At 47.2% G+C, this 11,503-nt stretch overlaps 1 long non-coding RNA gene across 1 annotated transcript; it reads right to left on the bottom strand.

The window, feature by feature from the left end:
- Window positions 1-2,337: 2,337 nt before the first annotated feature.
- On the bottom strand, window positions 2,338-9,530 carry LOC106147930. Its single transcript, XR_001232963.1, has 3 exons — window positions 9,239-9,530; window positions 2,905-3,084; window positions 2,338-2,461 (listed from the first exon to the last, which is right to left on the bottom strand). It is a non-coding gene; the product is annotated as an uncharacterized LOC106147930 (long non-coding RNA).
- Between the last annotated feature and the right edge of the window lie 1,973 nt (window positions 9,531-11,503).

Genomic DNA, 11,503 nt, shown 5'->3' with positions numbered 1-11,503 from the left:
GGCCTCGAACTCACAGCGATTCTCCTGCCTCAGCCTCCCGAGTGTTGGGATTATAAGCATGCGCCACCATGCCCGGCCTGATATCCTCGTCTTATAACTGAGGATATGAAGTGGGGAAAGGGAAAATAACTTCATCAATTTCACAAAGCGCATGAGTGGTGGAGTTAGGATTTGAGAATAGGTATTCTCCAAGTACCATTTTTTTAAAAAAATTAATTATGGTAAAATAGACATAACATACCATTTTTCATTTTAACCTTTTTTGTATGTGTGGTGCTAGGGATTGAGCCAAGGTTTGCTGGACCATGGAGCTACATCCCCAATCCTTTTGATTTTTTTTTTTTTTTTTTTGAGACAGGGTTTAGCCCAGGCAGGTCTTTAACTTGCCCTCCTCCTTCCTCCACCTCCCCAGTGCTGGGATCACAGGTATGCACCCCCACACCCAACCTCTTAACTGTCTTTGAAACATTCAACTGTGCTATGAGGTTGTGCAGCCACCCCTGTCATCCTTCTCTGGAAGACTTTTCAGTTTACAAACAGAAACTCCGTATCCACCGATCAATAGATACACTGGGCAATAGATACATCCTTCCTTCCCTGAAGCCCCGGTGACTGGCTTATTTCTCTTGGCATAATAAGGTCCTCAAGGTTCAGTCATGTTGTATCCTGTGTTAAAACTGGCTTCCTCTTTAAGGCTGAATGGCACCCATTGGATGGAGGAACCACGTTTTGTTTATCTATTCATCCACCCATGAGCAATAGTTTGCATCCATTTTTTTGGCTGTTGTGGACATGAACACCAGTGTACACATCCCTCTTGAGATTCTGCTAATGTTTTGGGGTGCATACTCAGAAGTTCTGAAGCCCCCCTTATGCCACAGTTCCTGCCGCCTATCGGAAGTCCCGTGTGGCAATGTGGGGCTTTCAGCAGGGCTTTGCTGGAGTCTCGGGCAGGGGCCATCGTGGGAAAGTGGGTGTGGTCTGAGAAGGAGTCCTGTCCATCCCCCCGCCCCCACACATACTCGTAGCTCGGTTTCTAATCAGCCATACTGGTCCAGATGAGCCGAAGCACAGGGTTCCTCTCTGCCTCCCCGGCATGCAGATAGGCATGTGTGCATATGCAGATGTCCTGCCACAGAGCACTGGGAGGCTGGACTCCCCGAATTTGAACCTGGCCTTGATACTTCCCAGCCCTGCATGTTAGGCAGTTTTTATTTGCTCAACCGTAAGCCCTGGTCATCGCGCACACCCGGGATCTTGGGTGGGATGCATGAGCCAACCACATGCAGCTCTCACGGCTGTGACAGGCACGTGGCGGCCACTCAACACATGCTGATGGCAATGCAGGCTGCAGCAGAGCCCCCTGAGAGCGGCCAGCGAGCACCCAGCACCCTGCTGAGGGTCGAAGTGCCTGGCTAGGCCTTAGCTCTGTCACTTCCTGGGTGCCCTCGGCAAGTGTGCTCACCTCCCTGAGCCTCAGTTTCCTAATTACTCCAGCGTGATTATGGGTTACTTCCCAGGGCAGACATCCAGCGAGGCCCAAGGGATGCCGCTGTGCCGTTAGGGGCGTGGTGGCGTATGTCTGTCATCCTAGCACTCTTCGAGGCCGCAGCGGGATGATCAAATGTTTGAGCCCAGCCTGGGCAATTTAGCAGGACCCTGTCTCAAAACAAAAAATTTAAAAACGAGGCCAGGCATGGTGGCACATGCCTGTAATCCCAGCACTTGGGAGGCTGAGGCAGGAGGATCATTGCAAGTTCGAGGCCAGCCGGGGTTACAAAGTGAGCTCAAGTCCAGCCTGAAATGCATAGTGAGACCTTGTCTCAAAAAGACAAAAAAATTTTTAAAAATGAATAAACAAAATAAAAAATAAGTGGGGCTGGGGATTTAGCTCAGTGGCACAGTGCCTGCCTGGCAAGCGTGAGGTTGTGAGTTCCATCCCCGGTACCAGAAAACAAACAAACAAACAAAAAATAAAATAAAATAAAATAAAATAAAATAAAAAGTGCTGAAGGTGCTCAGTGCAAACGTCTTGGGCTCAATCCCCAGGAACACCCCCCCTCGACGCCCCCGCCCCAGGAGTGTGGTCCAAGCTCTATCATTCACTCCCTGTGGCTCTGACAAAGTCACTCTCACTTTCTGAGCCTGTTTCCTCATTTGTAAAAGGGAATTTCGCTCTGTCAGTAGATCCCAAACTTGACAGCTGCTAGAACTGCTTGGTGAGCTTTCAAAAATGTAGATTCCCTGCTCTTATCCTAGATATTCTGCTTCAGTAGGAGTCAGGTAGGACCAAGGACTCCACTTTGAGGAACAGTCCCAGAGGATTCCAACCTGTTTTACTTTCAGAGTTCACTGGATGAGATGACTCTGAGGTTCTTGCGATTCTCACCTTCTCTGATTCTACAGTCAGTTAATGTAGCCAGCAGGGGCCAGGGATATAGCTCAGCAGCACAGCGCCTGCCTGGCAAGCACAAGGTCGTGAGTTCTATTCCCGGTACCAAGACAAAAAAAACAACTGCCAGCCTGAGCAGAAAGATTGTGGCAGACACAATGTGTCCACCCAATACTCTACTCACACCCAGCACTGCCCCTACCCGTCCCCTTGGGTGGGGCTCAGAAAGGTCCCAGCCAGTGAGATCTGCGTGGGATATCCTCATCCCAGGGAATAGGGTCTCTGGTGTGGAGTGGTGGTGGTCAGGCTCAGACTGGGCCCTGGGGGAGGAGTGGAGGATTGTCCAAGGCCAGGGGCCTCCCAGGACAGCTAGAGAAGCCTGGTAGTGGATTGGCTGGCTGGCCAGGGCGGTGGATTCCCATATGAGGCACCAGGATAAGCACAGAGCTACTGCTCCCTGAAGAGGTGTTCATGGGGAGGCACAGCAAGCCCAACGGGGAGGGCTGACTCACCCTGAGTCCCTGAATAGCGCTGATGGTAAGGGAAATCCATCCCCACCACTTCCAAGCTGAGGCTGTTTCCTTCCAGAGGCCATGACTTCAGAGTGGCTTGGAGAATGTTTATATCAGTGGATGTTTACACCTCCATTCAGTGGTGACCTTTGTTGGGGTTTGGAATTCTTCCCCGTTGATCTTAAAAAGAAAAAGGATGACTCCAACTTTCCATGGTAAATTCCAGCATGTGTGGACAATAGGTTATAGGCTGTACATGGCCTCCTTTACCTCAGGCAAAGCCTCGGCCCATTTTAAAATTTAAAGTTCTACTATATATTAGTTTATTATAGTTTATATAACTGGTATTTACATCTTAAATTTTATGTATTTGATTTTTTTTTTTTTCCAATACCAGGAATCAAACTCACGACCTTATGCTTGCCAGGCAGGCGCTGTGCCACTGAGCTAAATCCCCAGCCCTAAAGAAATGGTTTTTTGTTTGTTTGTTTGTTTGTTTGTTTTTTCCATTACCAGGAATTGAACTCACGACGTTGCGCTTGCAAGGCAGGAGCTGTGCCGCTGAGCTAAATCCCCAGCCCCCTGTATTTGAAAAACAATACATTCCCATAACAAAAATCCAGGAGGTACAGGACGCACAGTGACAAGTAAGTTGTCCTCCCTGATCCCACAGTGCCTGGTCTCCCCTCCCCCAGCCAACACTTCCTTGCAAGTTTCTCCTGTCCTGCCAGAGATCCGTCCACCAGGGCCTGGCAAGCTTTTCTGGAAGGGCCAGAAAGTCGGCATTTTAGGCCTTTGGGTCCATGTCCTTGATACAACTGTTTGATTTTGCCTTTGCAGCTTCAAAGGCAACATGTGAACTCAGGAGCCTGGCTTTGACCCAGTGAAACCTGACTCATAGACATAGACATTTGACTACTATATCATACTCTCCTTTTGATTTTTTCCAACTACTTAAAAATGTGCAAGGTGGGCAAGGTGCCACGTGCCTATAATTCCACCTGCTTGGGAGGCTGAGAGAGGAAGATCACGTAAGCCCAGGGTTTGAGACCAGTCTCAGCAACACAGTGAGACCACATCTTTACAAAAAAAGTGAAAACCATTCTGGGCTCAAAAGTGATGGTGAGCTGGATTTGTCCTATTTGCATATATATATATATGCAAATAGTTCAAATATATATGCAAATATATACATATCTCCTTATCCTCACATATACACACATTCATTTGAAAATTTTATACAGTGTCCATAAAATTTTTCTGCAAGTCTCAGTAGTGAGGATATCAGGATGTTCTTCTGGGCAGAACATGAACAATAGCCATGGAAATCCACATTTTAGTTTGCACAAGATTCTGAGGACTTTCCAATTCCCCAGGTTATCCAAGTTATGAAAATAATCATTTTTAATTCACTTTGATTAAAATGTGAACTGTGCATTCTTTTTCTTACATCCCCCCTCCCCATATTGGGGCTCAAGCGCTGGGCCTTTCACATGTGAAACAAGCATATTACCACTGAGCTACTTCCCTGCCTCTCTGTCACCCTGTTTTAAAAACTGGGGTTTTGCTGGGGATTTAGCTCAGTGGCAAAGCGCCTGCCTGGCAAGCGCAAGGTCGTGAGTTCGGTTCCCGGTACCGGAGAAAAACCAAAAAAAAAAAAAAAAAAAAAAAAAAAAAAAAAAAAAAAAAAAAAAAAAAAAAAAAAAACTGGGGTTTTTTTCTCATCAATTTGGCAAAACTCTATATTTTACGGATACCAATCTTTATGGTTTCTGCCATGGATTTATACCTAGTTTCCAAAATGATTGACAAAATGATTCTGAAGTTTACTTGGCAGAGAGAAAATTCTTAGAGAAAAAAATTAATGGAGAGGGGCATTTCCTCTCTGATACTAAAATGTATTATAAGGCTGGGCGTGACGGCACACACCTGTAATCTCAGCATTTGCGAGGCTGAGGCAGGAGAATCGTTTTGAGTTCAAGACAAGCCTGGGCTACAAAGTGAGCTCAGGGCCAGCCTAAACTGCATAGTGAGACCCTGTCTCAAGAAGACAAATACAATAATAAAATAAAATAAAATATATTATAAAGTTACAACGATTAAAACTTTGTTTTCCTTTTCCTTTTCAAAAGAAAAGCGTCCTATTAGCCTGTTAAGCACAGTACCTGACACACTGGATGGAGGTTTTCCTTCATTATACCATCTTCAAAATGTGAGTGGAAATAGAATCTTAACACTGATGCATAAGAATTACAAGGAAACAGAATCCAGAGCAGTTGAAAGGCTTTCTTTTTTCTTTTTTTTTTTTTGTCTTTTGAGACAGAGTCTCACTATGTAGTTCAGGCTGGCCTTGAGCAAACTTTGTAGCCCAGGCTGGCCTCGAACTCACAACGATCCTCCTGCCTCAGCCTCCCAAGTACTGGGATTACAGGCATGCGCCACCATGCCCGGTTGTGCATGTAATTCTTTAGCATTGAAGAAGAGAGTCTGAGGAGGAAATGATTTGCCTGAGATCGTACCATGAGCAACTGGAAAAACCAGCGTTTGAATCCTGATTTGCCTAATCCCAAAGAGATGTGGTTTTTTGTTTGTTCATTTTTTGCGGTGCTGAGGGTTTAACCCAGAACCCTGTATATGTTAGGCGAGCACTGAGCCACACTCCCAGCCCAGATAGTCTTCAAAGGTGGGCATCCCTGGCGGTTTCTATTTGACTAGCTCAGCGATCTTCACATAGGAGCTTCACATAGAGTAATTATCCCCACTTTCCAGGTGCAGAAACTGAGGCCTCGAAATACCACACAACTAACAAATGCGAGAGGCAGGACTTGAACGGGCCACTGACTCTCTTCCTGCAAGGGACTTTGCACACACCCAGTAGTCAGACCTCGGCTCTCCTGATAAAGTCGCGCCCTTTTCTCTGGTCAGCTGGAGTCTGCAGGTAGTGTGGTTTTTCTGTTTATCAAAGGCCCTGCCAGAGCCTGGCACCTTGTAGGAATAAATCAGAGTGACGATGTCAAGCTAGAACTCGGGAGAAATGGCCTCCAGCAATCAATCCTCCAGGCCCCAGTCTCTGGGATTGCGGTGTCCACAGGCTCATTTAAAAAAATCTGTTGATGGCCATCTCTGTTTTTCTGGCTCTTGCAGTTTCAAAGTTCCTTTTCCAGGGCAAAAATGTTGCAGACCTCGGAGGGTTTACTTAGAATGGGAACCTGGCGGACCTGCTGAGCCGCCGCCAACCATTGGTTGTGTGGAGGGCGGGGAATGGGTTAATTTGCATACACTTGTTCGATTGGCTTAAGGGAAAGAAGTGGGCGGGCTCCACCAAATTCACCTGTTGGTGGGTGGAGCGCGTAGGACTTCCGGCCATGGCAAAGGTGGCCGTGCTACCTGGCAGCTGTGAGCGAGGCTGGGCCTCCGGGTCGAGTCGCCTCCACCCGGACCCCAGCCCTGCGCCTATGCGGCCGCCTTGTAACTGGGACTGGCTGGAGCAGGGCACAAAGCTCAGTGACTTGCTTATTTCTGGAAAGGGCAAATTCCCCTGGGGTACAAGGGCAGGGAAGGTAGGAGTGGAAGGGAGATTTTCGTTGTAAAACCTTTTATGCCCAGTCATAAGGCCCTATTAAAACGGATAACCAAGCTAGCGTGGTGGCACACAGCTGTAATTCCAGCATTCTTGAGGGCTGAGGTAGGAGGATCAGCCCCAAGTTCAAGCCCAGCCTAGACAATTTAGCGAGACCCTGTCTCAAAATGAAAAATGAAAAAAAGTCCAGGGATACGGCTCAGTGTGAAGGCCCTGGGTTCAATCCCCAGTGTTCGTGTGTGTGTGTGTGTGTGTGTGTGTGTGTGTACTGTATCTTTGTCAGTGCACGTCGAGGTTCTGGGGATGGGTTGGGAGCCAGCCCTGAAAGATCCTGCCTCCTCGAGTTCAAATTTTAGTGAAGAGGAAGAATGCAAGAACGAAGTAAAGGATTTACCAGATGGTGACCTAAGCAAAAGAAAAGGGAAGCAGAGGGAAGGTCTGCCCTGGGAGGGCTGCCCATCTTTGGATGAGGGGGCTAAAGATGGCTTCCTGGAGCAGGTTTAGAGGCGTTTAGGAGCCACCCAAATGAAGTAAGGGAGGGTCCCCCGAAGTATCTGGGACAGGAGTGTTCCCGGCTGAGGGACAACAGGAGGAACAACCCCGGTGCAGTCAGTCTCAGACAGAGAACATTGAATTAAATGGGGTGGCGGGCGGTGCTGGGAGGAAAACAGTAACATTAATAACAAAATTTCAAGTACTTCTGGTGGCTTATACAAGTTCAGTAATTTGCTGAAAGCTGTAGCCAATAGATTTTCTTTTCTTTTTTTTTCTTTTTTTTTTTTTTTTTTTTGGTACTGAGAATCAAACTCAGGACCTTAATAAGCTTGCCAGGCAGGTGCTTGTGCCGCTGAGCTATAGCCCCGACCCCTGTCACCAATAGATTGTCATCATGTGTCACAAAGTCAACATCAGGGCCTGTATTTTTAAAAAATGAAACAGAAAAAAAGATAAAAAAAATTTTAAAAATAAAAAATGGAACAGAAGAGTACTTTGGGAAATTTTGTTTCATGTATGTGTTTTTACTGGAATATATATATATATATATATTTTTTTTTAAATCTGAGACAGGGTTTCACTATGCTGTTCAACTTGCAACGATCCTGGCTTAAAATATATTTCTTACAGCCTGTAATCCCAGCACTCTGGATGCTGAGGCAGGAGGATCATTGAGAGTTCGAGGCCAGCCTGGGCTCCAAAGTGAGCTCAAGGCCAGCCTGAACCGAATAGTGAGATCCTGTCCCCCACCCCCCACAAAAAAAAAAATTGGCTGGATGTGGTAGAGCATGCCTATAACCCCTGCACTCAGGAGGCTGAGGCAGGAGGATTGATGCAAGTTCAAGGCCAGTTTGACCCTATCTCAAAACAAAACAAACACTCAAAAAGTATTACTTTGGGGCAGCACTATGGGTAAAGTATCCCCTGCAAGCCCAGCACGCTGTCATTTACACTGAGGCTGCAGTTGGAAGGTAACCTATCAGGCAGTGTGCTGGAATCCCTAGTGGTGCTGGGCCCTCCGGACAGATTTCCATGGTGGATGGAAACCGTCAATAATTTAGATGAGTGGCTAGATAGGTAGCTCTCATTAATTACTATGACTATTATTATTATAACTAAGTTCCTAGGAAATCAAACCCAGCCTCTATCTTTCTGCCCTTTGGATCTCAGGCCAGGCTCCTACAGGCCACACCCATCTCTGGGCTAAAAAGCAGTAGAAGAATTGCTAGGAATGCTGGGTGTGGTGGGCACACCTGTAATTCCAGCGCTTGGGAGGCTGAGGCAGGAGGATTGCTGTGAGTTTGAGGCCAGCCTGAACTACATAGCAAGACCCTGTCTGAAAAAACAGGGAAAAAGCAAAGAAAGAAAGAAAGAAAAGGAGAGAGAGAGAGAGAGAGAGAGAGAGAGAAAGAAAATTGCAAGGAAGGTAGCCGCAGGGTAAGTCTTGAAACCATTCCCTTCAGTCACTTAAGGACCCACCTCAGGGCTGTTGTAAGGACTACAGGAATAAGCAGTCATCCCTTGGTATCTGTGGGGGGCTGGGTCCAGGTCCCCCTCAGACTGTAAAATCTTCAGATTTTTGAGAATTCTGAAACAGGGTCTCAGTAAATTGCTAAGTTTCCCAGACTGAGCTCAAACTTGCAACCCTCCTACCTCAGCCTTCCAGAGTGCTGGGATCACAAGTATGCACCAGCATACCCAGCTCATACTTTAAATGACTTCTTTTTTTTTTTTTTTTTTGGTACCTGGAATCAAACTCATGACCTCAGGCTTGCCAGGCAAGCGCTTATACCGCTGAGCTATATCCCTGGCCCCTTAAATGACTTCTAGATCACTTATAATGCCTAATGCAAAGTAAATGCCACGTAAATACTTGCTGTATAATATTTAAAGAATAGTAAGTCTATTCAGGTTTAGTATGACACAGTTTTTTACGGGTTATTTTGACCTCCATTGAATGCATGGCTGCAGAACGGAGGCTATGAGGGCCGACTGTATATGGAAATGTTTTAGAAAAATGCCTGGCATGTCTTCTGCGCCCTATAAACATGAGCTGCTATTGTCTTTCCAAAGTCCCGGAAGCTGCGGTAGAAGGACTGTAGGCTGGGGAGGATCTCAGCCCCAGGGGCACTGTAGCCCAGACCCTGCCAGACTTTCCAGGCAGGCTGCCTCTGCCCCTGGCTCTTGGCTCCTGCAGTTTGCCCTGTTCATAAGGGAGCTCAGCCTCCAGCCTCCCTGGCTCGTGCCTCCCCCTCTTACCCAAGGCACTTGGTGGTTTCGGCTCCACTTCCGTTGGTTGAGGGACTTCGAGGTGGAGGGGCTTCCCTTGGGCAAGAGCGGCGCTTCCTCTGCCCGTCCGCTGTGGCTGCCCTGGCCTCTGTCCTCCTTCGGGGCCTGAGTACTGCTCAGAGTCTCCTCTTATCTCCGAATCTCGCAAGTCACCCTCCACCGAAGCTTACTCCCTGTGTGCGCTCACAGAGGCCTCAGGTTTGGAACGTGCTTCCTACCCACTACCAGGAGGGCTCGTCAGACCAGGTCTGGTAGGGGGGCATCGCACCTTATTGTCTACAGACAGCTAGTCAACACCGAGGCCTGGTGCTCTCATGGGATAAGCTGACCTGGCAGAGTTGGGACCCAGGCCAGGCCCCTTCTCTACCTAATGAGAAGGCATTGTAACATCCGTGTGTATGGCATCTATCATGAGCCAGGTAGGCATCTTGCCAGACTGTTTTTATTTATTTAGTTCTTATTTATTTATTTATTGTCTTTTTTGAGACAAGGTCTCAGTACGCAGTTCAGGCTGGGCTTGAGCTCACTTTGGAGCCCAGGCTGGCCTCGAACTCACAACGGTCCTCCTGCCTCAGCCTCCCGAGTCCTGGGATTACAGGCGTGCACCACCATGCCCAGCCCTGCCAGACTGTTTTTAAACCAGTGTACTTTTGTTTCATTTTCACCCAGTTCAGTGTGTGGTAGAACCTATTCAAACCCTCAGGTCTGAGTACCAGATCCAAGGTGCCTACCTTTCTGTCCCAGCCGCTATGAACCAGAGGTCAAGTTGTATTTGCTCACATTGCTTAAACCCTGTGATGTCAACCTCACTCCTTCCCCATGCAGCTGGGTTCGGCTGCCAAGGAGGCTTGGGGTCCATCTCCCCCACCTGGAGGGTCTGCCTGGCCCACCCTCCTGGCAAGGAGACAGCAGGACCACACTGTCCTCTGCCATGCAGAAGCAATGAGGTCAAATGCTGAAACTAATCTCAAAGGGAAGAGAGTCGAGAGTCGCTCCCACACCAAGCCAAACAGCCTGGCGTGGCCGAGGGCATGGAGCGGGTCACGCTGGAAAGAGGTCGTGCTTCCTGTCGAAGAATGTGGCTGGGAGGAGCAGACGGGTTGATGGTTTTCACCTCTAAATACCTGTTTCCATGGAGCTGGGCAAGGCAAAGTTCATTCCATTTTTATTTGTTTTTATTCTTTTTACAGCAGCTTTATTGAGATATAATTCACATGCTGTAAAATCCACCCTTTAAAAGTCTCCAATTCAGTGGCTTTTAGTAGACCCACAGAGTTTTGCAATCATTACTATTATCTAATTCCAGAACATTTTCACCACTCAAAAAAGAAGTGAGCCGGATGTGGTAGCATAGGTCTGTAATCCTAGCACTGGGAGGCTGAGACAGGAGGATCGCTTCGAGTTTGAGGCCAGCCTGGGCTACATAGTGAGTTAAAGGACAGTTTGAACTGCAGAATCTCCAAAAAAAGACAAAGAAAGAAAGAAACTTCCTACCGTTAGCAGTTACTCCCATTCTCTCGTCCCCTTGCCCCTGGCAATGAATAATCTACTTTCTATAATCTACTTTTTATCTCTTAGAGTTGCCTCTTTTAGCCATTTCATACCAGTATATGATTTTTGTGGCTGATCTCTCTCTTTTCTTTTTTCTTTTTCTTTTTGTTTTTTTTTTAAATTTACACAGGGTCTCACTATGTAGCCCAGATTGGCTTGGAACTCTCAGTGATCCTCCTGTCTCAGCCTCCCAAATGCTGGGATTACACCCATGCACCACCACACTTGGCTGTGGCTGGCTTCTTTCACTTAGGATGATGATTTCAAGGTCATCCATATTGACCTATCGATCACAACTTTGTTCCTTTTTCATTGTCAAATGGTACCCATTGCATGGATAGGCAATGTTTTGTTTATCCGTCATCAGTTCATGGATATTTGGGTTGCTTTGCCTTGGGCTATTAAAAATAACGCTGCTGTAAACAGTCATGTTGTGGGCAAGTTGTGGACAGATGCTTCCCATTCATCTTGGTCCATGTGCTCCTACCGTAACAGAATATCATAAGCTAGGTCATTTATTAAAAACACAAATTTCTTTCTCACAGTTCTGGAAGCTGGGAAGTGTAGACTCCAAGTGCTGGCATCTGAGGGTCTTCTTTCTGCATCACACAGTGGGGGTGTCACACGATGAGGGGATGAGGGGGTGGGGGCAGGAGAGAGCCAAGGAAGCCAAACTCCCTTTCA

This window comes from Chinchilla lanigera, unplaced genomic scaffold, assembly GCF_000276665.1.
Source record: "Chinchilla lanigera isolate Chin_1 unplaced genomic scaffold, ChiLan1.0 scaffold00012, whole genome shotgun sequence".
NCBI lineage: Eukaryota > Metazoa > Chordata > Mammalia > Rodentia > Chinchillidae > Chinchilla > Chinchilla lanigera.
This window is presented reverse-complemented; position numbering and strand designations above follow the sequence as displayed.